This window comes from Mytilus californianus, unplaced genomic scaffold (assembly GCF_021869535.1).
Source record: "Mytilus californianus isolate M0D057914Y unplaced genomic scaffold, xbMytCali1.0.p SCAF_3, whole genome shotgun sequence".
Taxonomy (NCBI): Eukaryota; Metazoa; Mollusca; class Bivalvia; order Mytilida; family Mytilidae; genus Mytilus; species Mytilus californianus.
Genome location: NW_026262679.1, coordinates 93,867,851 through 93,885,802, shown reverse-complemented (window position 1 = coordinate 93,885,802; position 17,952 = coordinate 93,867,851).

Genomic DNA, 17,952 nt, shown 5'->3' with positions numbered 1-17,952 from the left:
GGAAAATTCTAAACAGAAAGTCCCTAATCAAATGGCAAAATCAAAAGCTCAAACACATCAACCGAATGGAAAACTGTCATATTCCTGACTTGGCGCAGACATTTCCTCATGTAAAAAATGGTGGATTAAAGATGGTTTTATACATGCGTAGCTAGAAATTTACTCTAAATGATATTTAATAAACGCCGGCGTCTTGGTAAAAAACATTTTGTAGCAAAATATCTGTTTGGGTAAAGCGGTTGCTTATATCTTCATATAATTGCAAGATTTCAAAATGAGTTTTTACCGTTTTCCACTAATGTAAGAAGTTCGAAGTCATACTGCCAATATATAAGTCTAAATTCAGATGGAAGTTATTTGTTAAATTAACAACACTTTTTGATTTTCGAATTAAAGGGACAAAAGAATGTGGCCTTATCATATCATTTCCTTTAAAAAGTGCTATTTTAATTTTCAGCACTGGATCTATACCTCGTCTTTTGGTCTAAGGTTCATAACATACCTTTTTAAATTCTCCGTTGATAAATTTACAAATTTCTAGAAAAAACCCGCGCGAGTTCTTGATTTGGTTCTTTTGTGCTAACAGCATGACACTATATATACGCGACCTCAAATTTAACGTCTCCATCCCACGTGCTCCATCCCTTTGAGACGTGGCTGAGTAAATATAATCCTAAAAAAGTACCTCTCTTTAGCTTGAGTTAAACTGTTAATTAGGAGAAGTCCAGGTAACAATAGTTATATACCCGGTAATAATATTAGTATTAATGAATTAAATTAACCATTGTGAAAAAAGAAGCAACACGAAAAATGATTGACACTTGACATTTTCTTCTAAACATTTGTTAATGTTACAAATGTAAAAATACACTTTTTATAGTCGAAAATTGCATTTTCACGTGACAAAGGAATATTTGACATTAAAAATTATAAAATAACATTTGATTGTTGTGCAGCAGTTGGTAATGTTGCAGACTTCCTGTAAGAAACACTGCACTAATTGTGTTTGTTTGATTTCTTTTGTTGTTGTTTTTAAAAGAAGTTTTTACTATGCTTCTACAAATACAATTACAATCAAATGTTATGTAAATATAATTTCAAATGTATGGTTGATGTGACTTTTATGCAACGTGCTTTAACAAGAAAACGGTAGTTAATACGCGATTCATGCCGAATACTTCAATTACTTTTTTTTAATCTATTTATTATAAACGGTCATTGTTATATAATGAGCATATAATTGATGTGTTTTTTGGGGGTATAAGTTTGTATTATAATAATTCAGTGTAACTTTTGGTCAAGACTATTTTCCCCAAAATTCAAGGATTTAGTTTGATTTTTATTTAAAGACTCAAAAATGATATATGTTATTATATTTCAATTTTATTTTATAATCAAAATCATTCTTTCAAAGATAACAATCATGACAAAGGACAGCCAAACACCATAAGTCAAAGAGAAAAAAAAACGAGGAGACAAACAACCGCCACCAAACACTTCAAATGAAACTAAGATAGGCCAACGAAAAACCGTTGGTGAACTTGCGCCCGTAAAACCTTTGAAGGGATAACGCCAACCATATCATTAGGATTTCTTAGTTCCAAAACTTCTTTGTACAAATGAACTTTCTATCGATAAAGGAATAGCAAGCCTATAAATTTATCGTATCAACTTTGTGATGTATAGTCTTTTATACATTAACAGAACCAATTTTACCTCAACAGATGCTCATTCCGACAATTAATGTATTTTCAGTAATACTAAGATATTTGAATAACCAAAAACAAACTTTGAAGGGCTGATCAAACCAAAAAGAATCTAGAGTATAGCCAAATCTGGACAAGGAATCAGAGCTTTACGCGAGGGAGATATATTCCTTAATTTTAAATGATTTACAAATTTTAAAAAAGCACATTTCAATGAAACAATATCCGCATTTTCATGCCAGGACGGAAATACAGCCTACCGGGCTGACGATACCCTCTGGGAACTAACAGTCCGTCAGCAGATGTATATACCCTGTGGTAGTAATAGCATTAACATTTATTTAGCAGTTTTACTTTTAAATTCATATACTACCAAGATATTTTTAAAGTAAATATAAGATTGTTGAAGGTGTTTCATCTCATCTTTTTCGTTTGTGTTTTAGGATTGATTTGTTTATAAGCATTTTCTAAATCTTTCACACATAATATGTCATTGTGGGTTCATGCTTGCAGGCATAGACTTTTCGTCTTCATGTTTTTCTCCTGATTCTCCTAAACATTTTGCTTCGAGTTGTTTTTGTCCTCGACATTATTTTCTTCTGTAATTACCCCCAAAGTTCGGTTGTTCCAAATTTGTGAATAACTCTTTCCTCATTGTGAAGTCAAAAGCTTGTGTCTTTTTCGGTCAATAGTATTGACCGAAAAAGACCCATAATGATGATCGGTCCCAATTGTAATGTTCCGACGTGAAGTTCTGTGTGGTGTTATATGTTGTTTTTTTTTACATTTATGTAATTGAAATGGCCCCTTTTAAGCTATTATCGGTTTGTCCGATATATCTTTTATTTTGTCATTTTGTCCATTCTAATAAATAATGACAAAAATGAGACGAACACCTTATAAATGTCATGCGTCGGAAGCGCTCTTTCTGATTTACCTTCACCAGGAACACTCAAAGTCGAATCTGTGAAAGCCATAGTGTATAAGAACCGACACGGCAGACAATTGTTGTATATATTGTAGCGGGCTGAGAACTCCAACTCCTTATGGTGGACGAATTTCTGTTCAGCTATATTTGACTGATTAATTTATATTCCCGAAAGCAGGCCGATGGTTGCGTATACTTAGTAGATTGATAGTTGAATTGTTAGTGAAGCACCTCGTGAATCTGTAATGGAATTTAGTCTTGTATGGCATTTATATCATTATATTGAATAAGGTTATTTAAGGAATCTCTGCTGGTGGACAGTCTGTCCCCGAGGATTCTACCAGTTCGGTATACTAACAGCATGAATACATGTAGAATAAATAATATTATACTGGATGACACGTCGCCCAGGATAAAAAGGTGTCAATCGGATGTTGTCAAGGACACAACAACACCGATTTTATCAGATGTCCCCAGGATCATCGTAAAGGATGTAATGAAAACGGCAAATGTGCAGTCTTCTGATTCCTCGTTGTACTATAAAAATTCAGACAAGTTTGTTTATATTCTGCCCTGTACTGTTCAACTTTCAAATAATTTAGATTTCAATGACCGCTTTCAATATTGCTCTATTTCCATATGTAATCGTAAAAATTGTAAAACCTGTGCTATATTAATATCTGATACCCACTTTCAAAGTAACTTGACCACCAAAAGTTACAATACACACAGTCATGAGGATTTAAATTGGACTGCTTCCAATATTGTGTATGGTATTGGATGTGCTCTTTGTGGATTGAATTTCGTCGGGGAAACTCGACAAAGAATGAATGACCATCGGTCTAATGTTAATAATCCTAATAACAACACAATTTCTCTATAAACATTTCAATCAGCCTGACCATTCTATTGTTTCAATGAAAGTCCGGATTATAGAGAACAATATATCATTCAACAAATGACCCCATATTGAGTACACCCTATCATCTACAAAGAGAAGACTTTTGGATAAAAGAGTTGGGAACAACCATTCCATATGGATGCAATGACAAAATTGATGGTGTAGGTATTTTGTCTAGTCCCAGGTGTAGTACTGTCAATAAATTACAATTATTTAACAATTCTGTTCGACGAATTAGAAGTCTTTGTCACAGAAATTATACACCACCTGCTGTTCACACCGTGACAATTGATAGTCTGTTATCGTCTGTTCAAAAACATTTAGGAATTCACCATATCAGAACTAAATTCTACTCCATTCCATTATCTAAACTTTATTTACTATTTCAAGACGCCAAAAATACTTCCGTTAGTGATTCTTATTCTGTTTTGTATAGACTAGTTGCAATAAGCATGGACATTGCTAACCGTAGACTATTTAAACCCGTATCAACTACATCAAAAAATGAGGAAATACGTAATTTTTTTAAGTAGAATTCGCCAATAAAGGTTTAGATGCTATCAATATAGCAATATTTTCCGCCAGAAATCTGTACAAAAAACTATACCTGATTACTTCAAAAATAAAGCTACACCTATATACTTACACCAAGTCTATTGCATCCATGATTTTCAACCACAAGAGGGTTTTAGAGGCCTTTAACCTCAAAGATGTGAAATCCAAACCTCCGGATTGCTCATGTGCATCGTCTAAATACAATTATAGTCCAGCTGGTCATGTTATTACTGGCGACCGTTAGCAATGAACAACTAAGAGGGTTGTTAGGCAAGGGACCAAATATAGAATTCCCCAGCCCATCAACTGGAAAAGGAACTTCAAGTTACTGATGGATGCAGTTGAGGACTATGCTAGAAGATGGGTAAATCGCGAACAGACGAACCAGAACTAGACACTTTGTCTGAATGGATCAAAGGTTTTTGATCATGCATTCAGAAACTACGATGTACTATGAGCACAAAGGTTTCTAACCCATTCAAGAACCCGGAGGTTGTGGATACTTTATTCTCTTTGCATGACAAATATGTCGTTGTTCCAGCAGATAAAGCATCCAATAATATTGTCTTCGTATGCAAAAATCATTATTTGCAATGTCTCACAAAAGAGCTTGGAATAAGCAACACAACTGGTAATCCTACATATTCTTTAACATTATTTACAAAAGATGAAATTTTACAAAATCACAAACCTGTCTTTATTTCTTTTGGTATTAACATCAAAGAAAACGAAGAAAATCTACCGTCATTATACTGGATACCAAAACTTCATAATAATCAGTAAATAGAACGATACATAGCTGGGTCATCAAGATGTTCGACTAAACATATTTCTAAAGTGCTGGCTACTATTCTTTCTACAGTAAACGATGGCCTTCAAAACTATTGTGATGAGATATATTCAACCAGTGGTGTTAATCGGATGTGGATTCTCAAAAATTCTAAAGATCTGCTAAATCTTAGATCACAATCTCTGCAATTTTGCGGCAACATTAAGATCTTTGATTTTTCTACGCTTTACAATAATTTTCCCCATGCTCAATTGAAAGATCGACTTTACCATCTCATTAAACAGAGCTTTTTCTATAAAAATGGGAATTGTAGATATAAATTTCTTGTTTTGGGTTATAATAATTCTTATTTTGTGAAGAACCACACTGATTCTACCAGAAAATATGCTGAAGATGATATTATCAAAATGCTGGACTTTTTGATCGATAATATATTTAATGAGTTTGGAGGATTGATATTTCAACAGACAGTCGGTATTTGTTTTAGTACTCGTATGAAGCAGAATTCATTCAGACAAAAAGAAAAATCACCTTGCAAAATTCTTTAATTTTACTTTCAGATATATTGATGATGTCCTATCACTGAATAACCTATAAAATATTTCAGTCAGAACTTACATCTCATATATCTCAGTGAACTTGAAATTAAGGGTACTACTGATACTAGAAGGACTGCTTCATACCTTGGTCTTTTCCTCAATATTGACACAGATGGACGAATTGACACAGATGGACGACTTTACACTAAAATCTATGACAAACGGGACGATTTCAACTTCCTATTTCTCAGCAGTAACATACAATCTGCCCCATCGTATGGTGTTTACATATCTCAATTGATACGTTATGCTTCGTGCATGTCCACACTATACAGACTTCATATACAGGAGTGTGCTCCTAACGCAGAAACTGCTCAAACAGAGTTATAAGGAAGAAAGGAAAGGAAGAAAGATTAACAATGACACTCCGTAAATTTTATGGACACCATCACGAATTGGTTGATCTATACGATGTGTCTTGTCTTCACTAACTAACGACATTTTTACCACGTCTTAGATTGTGGTTTACCATATACGTCGTCTGGTCTTTTAAGTACCAAACGTGACCTAATCCCCAAATATGACTGTTTTGTGTGAATCTGCATTGCTATTAGACGTGTCTCGGTATTTGTACATCCAACATTCATTTATTTAGTTATGATGTTTTATTTGTAACTCTGATTGAATATTGTTTTATGTCTTATCGATTGTAGTTTTAATTCTATTTTTATTTTCTATATGTATGTAAAAGTAAAGATAAGTAATCACCTAGTTCATTTGTATGATCTCGTTATATTATATAAAAAAGTGAAATAACAAAAATACCGAACTCCAAGGAAAATTCAAAACGAAAAGTCCTTTATCAAATGGCAAATTCAAAAGCTCAAACACATCAAACGAATGGAAAACAGCTGGTCATTTTCCTGACTTGGTACAGGCATTTCCTTATGTAGAAAATGGTGGATTAAACCTGGTTTTTATAGCTAGCTAAACCTCTCGCTTGTATGACAATCGCATAGAATTTCATTATATTGACAACAATGTGTGAGCAAAACAAACAGACATAATAGGTAAAAATTTCTAAAAATTTAGGTACAGCAGTCAACATTGTGGTATAATCTTAATCACATAAAAACAATAATTTATTCAATAAAGAAAAACATAATGCATATAGACACTCTATAGACAATGTACTTAAAGAAAATGAAAGACAAGAATACAAAAATGGCCATAGCACAATAACACAATGGTGGGATGTATAAATACTGAGCCACGTCAAAAGTATATTACGAAAAATCGACTATTTTTTCAAGGAGGTCTTGGTATCTTCCGATGAACTTTTTTTTTAAAAACGGAAAAGACGTTATTTGACATAACCCTTGTTCTGGGTCATCAACTTTCTTCTCAGACACTGGTGACGTTTCACAAAGTCTGAGTAGCAGCTGCAACTCTTGAATACCGAATGAGTTGAGAAATGTATATCACATATATAGGTGAAGTTGGTATATTGCTTCTAAGGTGAGGGAAATATATAATTTCAAAATTTAAATTCTATGTATAAGTCTTAAAATGAGGCGGAGGAAGCCGTGTCTTTTGCTTCTTTAATTTCTAGTTCTGGAGGATATATTAATGGAACCCAATCAGAAAAGTTTGGATTGTTAATGGAAAAAATATCATCAATATACCCCCGGTATCTGAATGTGAAATTCTTGTTTTTGATAAGTGTCTGAAGGAACTCAGACTCACATGAAAAGTAGAAGAGGTCGGCCAGGATTGGCGCAATTCGTTCCCATAGGAATGCCGACAATATGTTGAAAAAGTCTACCTCCAAATTCAACAAATATGTTGTCAATAAGAAACTACAGCATACTTAACGCTTGTTCCTCTGAGTAAACTATCTTATCCCATAACCCGGAGAGAAAAAGAGATTCTTAAAATATTAAACTGACTTTCATGGTTGTTAAAACAAGTTGTAAGCACTGGAATCAATGATATGGGAATAACTTGAGTAATAATATACTAAATACAATACAACAAGGATGACTATCAATAAAAATTTTCTTCTTGATGCATTATGTCCGATGTTTCTATTTGTTGATATCGTTAAAAGTTTATTCTATCCAAATTAGTTATACAGTTGTGCTTAAATCTGTCGCTAGCATGTCGTACATTTAAGCGACCGTGTACACGTAAATGAAATACCCTGGCATTCAGATATTGTTTAGTCTATCTGTGTATCCTGGATGATTGTTTGTGATGCCAGTGAAAATAATCCCGAAGGTTTACTAAATCTAAATTGATTAATCTGTCACAATATGCATACTGCTCTTTATATCCCGAAGGAGTTAGCGTAAATTTAAATAACTGACACCTTGTTTCGGGACCGTGTCGTGTCAGATCACGGTAAAACAAAAGTTTCAATTTGATAAGTGCAAACTGATTTGTCTATATAGACAAAGTAATGCTTATTAATAAAAAGTGTCGAAATCGATTTCGACTAGAACCAATTTCTACCATAACAACAATAGGACAATATGATATTGTTAATGTTTTAAATACCTTTTCAACTTTGAAATATGGCTCCCAGCAAAGACAAGGCTGAACATGACTGCTCTTTCTTGAAGTTTATTTACTTCAGACATGGATCATGGCTGTTACAACGCCCGTTTTAACAAAAAGAGTTTGTGATAGAACTGTCCAAAAAATATTGCTTATTAGCCGAATTACTATAGTCTATTACCATGAAATTGTAAAAGCTTACTTATTATAAACTACAACTCTTAAATTTGAATATATACTTTTTGATTTTACAAACAACCATCAATAAAATCCATATCAGTCATACGGAATAGTCTTAAGGCATAATGTTGATTTATTTCAGTACATCCTGCTTGTAATGATGTTGCAGTCTATTTCAATGTCTGCTGTCTGAACTGCTTTGATGGTATTGTCCATTTGTATTGCACAGTGTTGTATTCTTTTGATGGGTATATCTGGTACCTAGTGACATTCCCATTGTCCCATCAGGCAACTCATATCACTCTGTCTTTGATAAATCCAGAACACTCATCTGGTACAATTTCTGAAGAAATCCCTTCCTCCGAGCCTGTTCTCTAAGTCGCCTCAAAGGATTGGTCACCTATGCCTGACCGTAATATGGTGAAGGGCATGCCATTGCATGTCAGGAATCTGCATAATCGTTTTCCTCTGAGACAAGATAATGTCAGTGATCGTATACCCTGTCATACTTTTGTATAAAAATGTTACTCTGGAATGCAGATAGCGGGGAGTTGGTCGTGTCACATATTCTCCAATACATCGATTTCTTCATATATATAACATTTTATTCTGGTATCACCTAAGCTGAACAAAGATATGCAGAAAAACATATTATTTTACATTACACTGCGTTGTACTTTTGTTCAGGAAACATATGATATGAGTTACCTTATAACGATACCAGGAGCAGCATAGCCGACAGGTTAACATCATGAAAGAATCCAGTTCGTCATTTATAATTCTTATAAATTGGCACAATTTTCGAAGTTTTGATTGCTGTTTTTGATTCACGATAGCTTTAAATTTTAAACCATTACAGTTCCATACAGTATTTCCTGTCAATTAGTAGTTTTCTATCTGTCAGTAGACTGTTGCATTCCATTGAAAATAGTGGTATTCCTCACCGATAGCCACTCTGCACAATGGCCACTTTCTCTGTTCTCGTGGTATATTTTGCGATATGAGGTTTACCACTTGGTCTTCCTCTTTGTCTTTCTACACTCTGAGCTTCACTCGCCTTTTCATTAGTTCTTCTATCTCCTTCACATCCTCTTCGACTTGCTTATTCGCCTCTCCAAAAGTGTCCTTGAAACTTGTAGAGGTTTCTGTTTCCCTTATCTCTGGGTGACGTAGCCATAATCTCCTTTGGAGCATCAGTCGGTTGCTCTTCCTTCCTCCTCTGCAGATGGGGTTGCCACCATCACCGTTGGGGCACCCAACGATTTGTCTTCCTTCTCTCCAATTGTGGTAGCCACCAATTCCTTCGGAACACCAGACGTTTGGCCTGCATTATCAGCAGGTTGGGAAGACACCCTTTTCTTCGGTGCACTGAACGATTGGTCTTCCGTCTCTGTAGATGGAGAAGCCACTCTCTGCTTCGGTGCAGTGAACATTTGTTTTCCTTCTTATGGGTTAGTTTGGTTGCCAATATCTCTTCAAGTTCAAAGTCCACTTTAGAAAAGATCCCTCAATGGAAAAAATTAGAATGACTATGTTTTTGGGTATGATATCCTTTACGATTTTTTTTAAATTATCATAACTCTTACTATTTCGATTTCTATAATTCCTAACTTTTAGTGGTTGTTTCAGCTCCACATGAAACTTGTTCTTATGCATTGACCGCTCGTGATCCTTTATTATAAAAACGACACCGGCATCTTATCCTTTGTGAATTAAGTGCATATGACTCTTCAAACTCTCCTGAGTTCCGTACGTTCTCATGAAGACCATGCAATTATTCATCTGTTAAGATACAGACTATGAAAAAAAATTATTATTAGTGTTTATGAAGCGACATTTAGGAAGGCGATAAATTGTACCAGAGCCCAGATGAAAATTGCTTCGACTGCATGGACAGGAACTTCTAAAATATTCCAAAAGTATGAAGGTCAGTAAAAACACAACAAAAGTCGAACATATTTACATGCAAGTAAGGAACATCATTTTGGTTTTTTTTATTCAATCATTCAACATTTTGAATTTTAATATGATATTAATGAAATGAATTCTTTATCAGTAAGTTATACATACCCTCATCTCAACATCTCTCATCATCTGTGCAACTTGAGTTGACAAACTTTCTGATCTCTTTAGGTTTAGAGCTTGGTTTACAAATAATCATAATTAAAAAAAAAATAGTATTGCCAAAGACGAGGAATGAACATACTATTTAGTCTATTGGTATAAACTGACTATAAAACAAACAGACTGAAGAACTTAACAAACACTTTAAAGTGAAATAATGTTTGAAATGAATAATAGTTGCAACAGTCAGTTTGAAGAACAGGAATCAAGTATTGTTTCTTTTGTGATGTTTTCTAGTCTTAAATTGGATACTTTGAATTATTCATTGGGACTTAATCCGATTATCATTAACCATAAATCCGTCTTCTCGTATGTCAGGCAAACCTGTAATGTTGGTTTCAGAGCTTGCTGTTTACAATTATGGATATTCCCCGACTGCAAGACTCGCTTTTCTGTCAATCCATAATATAGTCTTATATGAATAGTCCTACACAAAGGGAGATTGAAAGTGCTTTGATATACATAAATTCCCGCAATTATGCAAATAAAACTGAAATGTTGCAATGAGAGAACTATCCTCAAAAGACCAAATGACTTGAATGTTAGTAATTTACAGGTCACCGTACAGCTCTTGACGATGACCAAAGTAAGCTATACATAACCATAGCATAACCAAAAGTGAAACAATACAAACAAGAAAATAGCAGACAGCAAACAGTGCCAGCCATGTTGCTTGAATATAAAACGCAGTAAAAGGTTACTTAAAAATTGAAATTTGAAGAGCTAATCACTTTTATACAAAAAGTTTTACAACAATTTAATCACGGAAAATGATTCCACAAGTGACAACGGTGACCAAGCAACACATTCATTTATGGAACATCCTAAATGGTTTCATTAAAGTGCGAATTTTCAAATAGGAAAATTGCCATAGTGTTATCAATCCCCAAAATATATAATTAAAATCAAAGGAGTATTTACACAACATTGAAACCTTACTTATATACGGACTTATCTATATAATAATTAGTAAGGCCTCAACCTTAATTTACTCTCTGACTTATGTAACATTATTTATGCTTTGTATCTGTTTTGACTTTGGTGCAATTGAAATTTTAATTTATGCGTATATAAAAATAAGAGGACGTGGTATGATTGCCAGTGAGATGAGATAATTCTCCACAAGAGACCAAATGACAAAGACATTAACAACTATAGGCTTTCAACAATGTATTAAACCTATACGGCATAGTCAGCTATAAAAGGGCCCGAATTTACAAATGTTAAACAATTCAAACGAGAAAACTAACGGCCTGATTTATGTACAAAATAATGAACGAAAAACAAATATAATATACAGCAACAAACGATAACCACTGAATTACAGGCTCCTGACTATGGACAGTCACATATAGAATGTGGCGGGGTTAAACTAGTTTGAAGGCGCCAACCCTCACCTAACCTGGGACAGTGGTGTATCAAACAGCACAATATAAGAACAAACTATAATAATCGGTTAAAAAGGACTTATAACTCATCAGATGGACAGAAAGCAGAAATACATCTAACAAAAACACAGAGTGGACGTATGCATTTTTTTTAGAAATAATATATCCATCTTAAACTTAATAACATCGTTTGGCAAAAATTGACCCAAAAGAGACTATTCTTAATGATCGTATTATTTGGACCTTTTTGAATTCTTTTAATGTAGCTTCTTTAGCTATTTCTTGTACAGCAGATCTTAAATGGTTTCCGCCGATGGTACAAGGTATAGCTGGATATACTTTAAAACTTATATTTGTATACTTTTTTTTTACTTAAATTGAATTCAATATTAATTCATTACAATTTTATTAATGTCAATTGATACCAATATTAAGTGATATCAAACAAATGTACACTAACAACATACCCTTATTCTTAAACTAGTGACATACTTGTCTGGAAACAAAAGTTAATATGTTCATAACCAGCTGTACATATGTAATTATTCGTACCTACATCAACTTGTTATTAACAAAATTTATTATTGAAGTAGATACTGTAGGTAGCCTTTACCCTGGATACTGATTGGATTACTCTACAAAAGTTTATGATGTCCTGCAGCATATGCCGGTCGTTCTTTCGGTGAAAATTTAGCAATATCATTTCGATTTAATAATGTAAACTTTTCATTTTGTCACAAATTAAAAAATAAAGTACTTTAGTAATATCATTTCAATTTAAACATGGGAACATCTCCTTGTGGAACAAATTTGGACTACTTCAGATGAACCTACATGTAAATGGTGAACTGATGTAGACCAAAAGAGCTTCTACATGTATGGCTGTGGGCACTTCGTTCATTATAAAAGCCTTCAGTAAAATACACATTAATACAAAAACTCTTGGTGGTGTTGTAATTAGTTACTGGTTATAATTGCCACATCCTAATTTATATGCTTGTTTTTAAAAGCATTTCAAAGTCTATTATCTCACCGTACCTGACATGTATCAACCAATACAGGCAAAATAGTGGAAATTAAATGAGGTTGTTTAAGAATGTTGTCTTAAATTTTTTGCACCAATTCATTATTCACATTCCATGCCATGCACTCCTGAGGTGGTTCTGTCAATGTTAGTACATTGACTTCAAACTGACCTATACAAATAAACAGATCATTCATTTGCACTTCTGAAAAATAAATAAAAAGAGTTATAGTTGTTTCTTTTATTCATTTTACTATAAATTTCTATGCTCACTGTAGCAATTTAATTTTCCACTCCTAATTCTTGAAGGGATGACTTTGTATTCAGGCTGATTCGTAGTCACCGTGTCCATATAGGCTGTCTCTCAGGTGTGTAAGTTGTACAAGCACACAGTCGTAAAGATTATTTCTTTTATCGAATCTGGTGTAAACTGTGGCTTCCAATTGATGGCAACTTTAAAGACATGATTTATACTTTCAGCGTTGTTGTTGGTCTAAAGTTTTACTGATCTTTCTTTCTTAAGTCGACAAATGTTTTATACGTGGTTTCAAGTTGTCAATGAAACAATGAGCAAGCCTCGGATACTGGTCAATTTGCTCCTATAAGCTACTTGACTTATCTTCACACTCGACAGTGTGTCTGCATTAACTACCAAGTTTTTCCCAACAATAATATCCATTCAATTAGTTGATTACGTTCTTTTACTTCTACAGATAATGTTTTAAATTGTCATTCAAATGTTTTGTACAAAGGATACTGGTTGCTTGTGGAAAGACATCCTTAGTCATAGCCTTCTCGTCATCCAAGTTCGTACCTCCAAACTTTATTTTAAACTCGGACAACAGATGAGAGAGAAAATGCATAATACGTTTTGTATGATTCATCTTTGTGCAGGAGCAGGGGACTACTAAATATTGGGTGGTCTTTAGTATCTTTTTTTACAAAGGAATTTCCGTTTTGAATTTTCCTTGGAGTTCGGTATTTATGGTTTTTTTTTTACTTTTGTTTTAAGACTAAGGCAGTCACGAAAAACCTTCTTAACTTGAAGGCTCTGTCCACACCTATAGCACCATTAGACCTCGCAAGAAACATTTTAAAATCGGTTGGTATAACAGAGGATAGATGGCACTTGTCCTTTTTTATGAATAACATGTTGAACAAATGGATGGTCGTTTAGCATACCCCCTTATTGGTGTACACAAAGCTATAATCGATTTATCTAAAATTTCAGACGATTTATTAAAAATATCAACATATCACAAAACAAATGTTTTCCATTCCTAAAACGAAAAGTTATATGAACTTTACAACTCAAAACACCTGAAAAATAATCACAATTAAAACAACAAACAAACAAACAATGTCATATTACAAGTTTCAAAATAGTTTTTTAACTTAACTCTTCATCCTCTTGGATGGTGGGCTGGATGTCTCTCCAAACGGTTCCCTGTTTTCCTTGCAACTTATCCCTTCCTCCAGTCTTCTCTCTTTCTATCACGTTGTTGCTCTTTCTTACCACGGACCTATCTTACCACATTTCATTAAAACCTTGAAATGTTGTTTGATGTCTGTTTAAAACTTTCATGGTTGTTGCTGTAAATGAACATAGGGTACAAAAATATGGCACCTTCTCTTATGGAGCATGATTCAATTTCACATGGCGAATGTCTAAATTTTTCGAACCTTCAAATTCACAATTTCTCCAATTGCAGATATAATCAGACATCATAAACTGTAAAAATACATCTATACATATCTATAAATATTAATTGTGTTATCACTTCACTGACAACACAAGGTCACTGGATCCCTTCCAAGATTCATCATTGTGGATAGATTGTGATGTACAGAGAAGATCAGGTAATGTAGCTAGAATTTTATTAAAAGAAATTATAACTATCCCTCCCAATCCAGAAGTAATTTTAGTAGGTCATGGGATAAATTGTGAGACTATAGAAACTAGGTATGGTTGTATTGAGGCAGTGATCAAGGATAAGAGAAAACATTTAGTAGCCAGATGTTATGGATCCTTTTCATAGGTAATATTCCTGTTAGATTGGAAAATGTAGATAGTTCTCCTGTGAAGATTTGTAAAATTTATTTGTTCGGAGAAATTCATCATGTGGTTAAGTATGACAAATGTGTACATGAAGATAGAAATAGTGGTAATTTTCCCAGTTCAACTGATGATTTAAGTAATTGAGCTGAATTCGGTAAAGGTATTAGTCAGGGTGATGTGATTGAACCTCCTAATATTCCTGATGATTTAAAGTATAAGGTTTCTACTTTACACACTGTTGATAATGAAGATCATGCCAGCACTCCAAAGTCACCGGACAATTTGAAGGATTTATATGAGAACAGTTGTTATAAACTGAGTAATTTTAAAGACGAACTTAAATTGGCTCAGGTTTTGATCAAATATCAGAATGCGTTTGCAAAAAGTAAAAATAATTTAGGTACTTACTCATTAATTGAACATAAAATTGAAACAGCAGGACCATCTCAAATAAGGCAACCGTTAAGGCGCACACCACAGAATGTTGAAGGGGACGAAAAAAATATTTGAACGACTAACTTGACCAAGGTGTAATTAGACCTTCAAAATCAGTTTGGGCATCAGGGGTGGTTCTCATTAGGCTCAGTCCGCTGGAGTGTTGATTATCGGAAATTACACCAGTTTAGTTAAGGGGACGCGTATCCACTTCCAAAATATCTATGTGCCTTGATTGTCTAGCAAACGTAAGTTTATTTTCAGTCTGCGATCTTCAGTCAGGTTATTGGTAGCTTCGTTAGGCGAAGGAAAATAGTCATAAAGCAACAGAGTACGGGTTGTATGAGTATATTAAAATACCATTCGGTCTTTGCAATGCTCCTAGTACATGTCAGAGGTGTATGGACTGATTTTTCGAGGGCTTCGGTGAAAAACATTGATGATTTATCTAGATGTAGAAGAGCATTTTCAGCGCCTTGATGAAGTTCTGTCAAGATTAGAAAATTCAGATTTAAATTGAAACCATCAAAATGTAATTTTTTTTTTAAATGAGGTTCTTTACTTAGAACATGTCGTGTCCAAGAAAGGGGTCCATCCTAATCCTAAATTGTAGAATCTGTTAGAAATTGGACGACCCCAAGCAATATAAAGGAAGTTCAGCAGTTTATTGGCCTCTGTAATTATTACAGACAATTCATTTTAAAATTTAGTGAGGTTGCATCTCCATTTAGCAGACTCACTAGAAAAGATGTTCCTTTTTTATGGAATCCAGAATGTCAGACTGCTTTTGAAAATCTGAAAAATAGCTTGTGTAAAGCTACAGTATTGTCATATCCTTTACCAAATATCCCAACGCTGGCACCACTGTCGTAAAAATTATGCCTCCGAGCGGTTTGACCGTTTTAAGAAAAGAATCTGATGGCAAATTATTCATGAAATCGAAGTACAAAATCAATATAATTTATTCACATGGATATTTACTAATATTAAACAAATAAATCAGTACAGCTGACAAAATACAAAATAAAAACAATTAACCTGTTTGTCAGTTAATTTTGTCCAATCCGGTATTAAATATTAATTATATATAAATAACAGTATTAATAATTTTAGCTAAGGACAAATTCTCGGACTCATAAATAACTTTCAAAATTAAACCTAGATTCCCTTTATTTTCAAGTCGAGAACTTCATCACTTTATGACTTAAAAAGTATATAATGATATAAGAAATAATTTAACCTTGAATTAATTCCTTTATCTAAACTTTAACCCAATTTTCCAAAAAGATGAGGAGCTCTGTTTTACGATTGAGTTCTGGGCAATTCAAACTTTACTTACCGTTTTATTTTTCATCCGTTGATTGACAACTGTTACATAGATCACGCCCGATTTCCCGCTATGCAAATCATTTTGCGGTATCAATAGCCGTGAAAACGAAGTAAAACATTAATAACATCTTTAAGTTTCATCATAGGATAATTCCTTTATCATGCAATTCAGGAAAAAGTATGTAATAAGTTTACAACAATATTCATATTACATTAACATGTTCTCGTCCTGAATATGTATATTAATTTGCTGCTGGACGTTAAGCAGCCATCCATCATCATCATATTTTCAACAAGCACATACATTCTAGTAATAAAAAATCAAGAGATTATTTTTCATAGAAAAATAACTCCGGCACCAGAGTTCAAGATACAGATTGGCAGAATTTTCAACACGAACATGAAACTTCGTAAATTGAGTAATAAATATTTCTTTAAAGTAAGTTTCAACAATACACGTAAGTTCCACTTTATTTCATTCATCATGTCATTTAAAGAGAAACCGATCAAACTAATTCAAGTCGATTAATTATATGCAAATTCCCCATTAATGAAAAGACTCACGTCAATCTTGCTTGATACTGCTATTGGAAGATATGTAGATGGTTATATCTGCCGAGTGATGTTTGTATAACCATTTATTTGATGTTCTTACGAGAGGAGAGCTATGAGAGTGCGATACGAATGTTATATCACGAGAATTGTCATTGTCTTCTAAAATTTGAACGAAGTCATTTGTGTCCAGGTTCCGCACTTGTTTGAGGTTAATGCTGAATGTGTCCAAATTATGTTGATTTTAGTACCTGGCTGCAACACTATACTAACTTTGAAAACTGTGATAAGTACCTTAATTTAAAGTACAGATTTTAAAGATAAGTAAAATTGAGAATGGAAACGGGGAATGCGTCACAGAGACAACAACCCGACCAAAGTACAATGTTATCATTTCTAAATAATAATACTTATTCATATGAAAATAAAAACAAAAAAGATTCAATTCGTCCGATAGATAATGTATAATCTATCAAAATTATGAAGATTTAAAGACACATTTGTCAAGTATTTGAAAACTATGAATTTAGGCGGGAAAAAGTTGTCTGTATTTTCTTTAATATGAATTGCTCGGGATCAAATTACATGTATATTAAATTGTAAAATGATTTAAACGGGGTAACTAGGGAAGAACTCACTAATTGGATTGGAAAGCAGTTTTTCTAATGAGATTGGAAATCCAATGCCTGCTTTCTGCAGCTCTTCCTGATATGAAAATGACACACAATTTAAGTTTAGTTTTGATGTTAAGTCTAATTTATCAAGATCACCTGAAGCTTTATGGAAAAGCTTCTTAAATTTCATGAGAGCACGATCGATGTCCCCTTCCTTTGCGATGCTCTTGTTACAACAAATATGGGGTGGGATATTAGAGTAAATATGA